Source organism: Engraulis encrasicolus, chromosome 20 (assembly GCF_034702125.1).
Source record: "Engraulis encrasicolus isolate BLACKSEA-1 chromosome 20, IST_EnEncr_1.0, whole genome shotgun sequence".
Taxonomy (NCBI): Eukaryota; Metazoa; Chordata; class Actinopteri; order Clupeiformes; family Engraulidae; genus Engraulis; species Engraulis encrasicolus.
The window spans coordinates 47,559,957-47,562,456 of NC_085876.1; positions in this window are offsets into that span (position 1 = coordinate 47,559,957).

The following is a 2,500-nucleotide window of genomic DNA, read 5'->3' on the forward strand; positions in this document are numbered from 1 at the left end:
ACAGTATTGTCAATTTATTTACATGCACTGGTCATACAAAGAATTTGAAATTACATTTCTTGCTTTCCCATAAGGACATAGACAGTATAGACATAGACAGTACTTATACATGGACTTAAGACAGTGAGCACTGTCTATGTCCATACTGTCTTAAGTCCATGTATAAGTACTGTCTATGTCTATACTGTGTATGTCCTTAACTAGATTAGTCTATGTCTGTATGGGAAAGCAAGAAATGTAATTTCAAATTCTTTGTATGACCAGTGCATGTAAATAAATTGACAATAAAACCTACTTGACTTGATATAATACAGGACCAAAAGGCAGACATTATATGACATACAGCAATGAAAAATGAACAGATAGACACAACAGATGAACAGATAGATAAATAGATAACAGATAGATAAATACAACAGATAGATAGCAGGAGTACACCAAAGGACCTTCTGGGGAAAAAAAAGATGAAAAAAAGTGTACGCTGCTGTATCTGTGCTTCCTCTTCCATCACAACCACAAAAGATAAAAAAAGGTTTCGACTTCGCAAAACTGTACAGCCTCAGAACTATATTTAGTATATACTGTATACCCTACTTGTGCATTGCAGGAAGTGTGTGTGTGTGTGTGTGTGTGTGTGTGTGTGTGTGTGTGTGTGTGTGTGTGTGTGTGTGTGTGTGTGTGTGTGTGTGTGTGTGTGTGTGTGTGTGTTTGTGTGTGTGTGTGTGTGTGTGTGTGTGTTTGAGAGAGAGAGAGAGAGAGAGAGAGAGAGAGAGAGAGAGAGAGAGAGAGAGAGAGAGAGAGAGAGAGAGAGAGAGAGAGCATTTGCGTTTGTGTTTGTGTTTGTGTTTGTGTTTGTGTTTGTGTTTGTATTTGTGTTTGTGTTTGTGTTTGAGTTTGTATGTATGTTTGTGTTTGCGTTTGTGTTTGTGTTTGCAATTTTACTTAGTTGGCCTTTGTTGCATTTATGAATTCTTTACATGTGTGAGTGGGTGATCGAGCTGGTTAATACTTTGTTACGTAGGTACTAAGGTACTCACTGAGGCCATAGACATCAGTGCAATACAGTATCTAGCCTACTTAAATGAACAAACTGCATCGGTTGTGAGATACAGGTCCATTGAACTCACAGTGTCAGCTCAAATAATAACAACAACAATAATAATAATAATAACAATAATAATAATAATAATAATAATAATAATAACAATAATAATAACAACGATGATGATAATAATAATAATAATAATAATAATAATAATAATAATAATAATAGTAATAATAATAACAAGCAGCTCTATGTGCTTAACACTTTAACAGATTAACAACAATTAAAAAACAGCAGCCAACCTGTGCCACGTCTAGCCCAGCACTGGGCCACGTCTGTTCCGTTCCAGAATGCCTTGGTGTCCATGGTGACTACCATTGTCGAGCGGGTGGGGTGGGCCTGGCCCGCCTTCCCCTCTGGGATATCATCGCCGGGGGCAAGTGAGTCTTGTGTTCTGTGTTCTTGTGCCCCCCCAGCTCTACCCAGGGATAACATGGGCAGATGCCGCAAGAAAAGGCTCCCACAAAGCCCCATGCACCAGCCACCCGGTTACACACACTCCCCACCGAGTCCATCCCATCCCATCCCACTCTCTCATCAGGGCCGGTTCTAGTCAATTTGGTGCCCTAGGCAAGCACCAATCTTTCATTTTTTGCGGAATTTGACACTGGCATCTGTAGGCCAAAACATGGCGTCATACATCTGATCTAGTACCATGTGAACTGAGTGCTCCTTAAAAATCATTGTCAAGGTAAAGTTTGATGCTTTTTCTTGTTTAATATTGTAATTCTGTGGGCCTTGGAGCCCGCAAAATATTTGCCGCCCTAGACGACCGCCTAGGCTGAATAAGCCTAGCGCAAGCCCTGTCCCTCATCAATGCTCAGAAACCCCCCTCCTACCCTCCACCCCCTTCCCTTCCCAACAAAACTACTTATTCACCCCCCCCCCCACACACACACACACACACACACCACCACCACGTCCTCCGTCCAATCCAGCATCAATGCTTATTCTACCCCCGCCCCTCAACACCACCACCACCACCCAATTCAAGACATCAATGCTTACTCCTCCCCACCACCACCACCACCACGTATTCACCCACCTTACCCCACCCGTCGACGGTAACATCGCTGCTGCTTACCAAACCACTTACAGCCCTTCTCATCTCCTTTCCACCCACCCCACCTTACGCCAACATCAACGCTAACGCCACCCCCCTGCCTACACCCCCCACATACACACACACACACATCATCAAATGTTAACCATAGCCATCCACCACCACACTTACACCCCCCACATACACACACACACATCATCAAATGTTAACCACCCCCGCCCCCCCACCACCACACTTACACCCCCCACATACACACACACATCATCAAATGTTAACCAATCACCCACCACCACCCCCCACGACATTTACGCCCCCCACGTCCCCACCCCTGT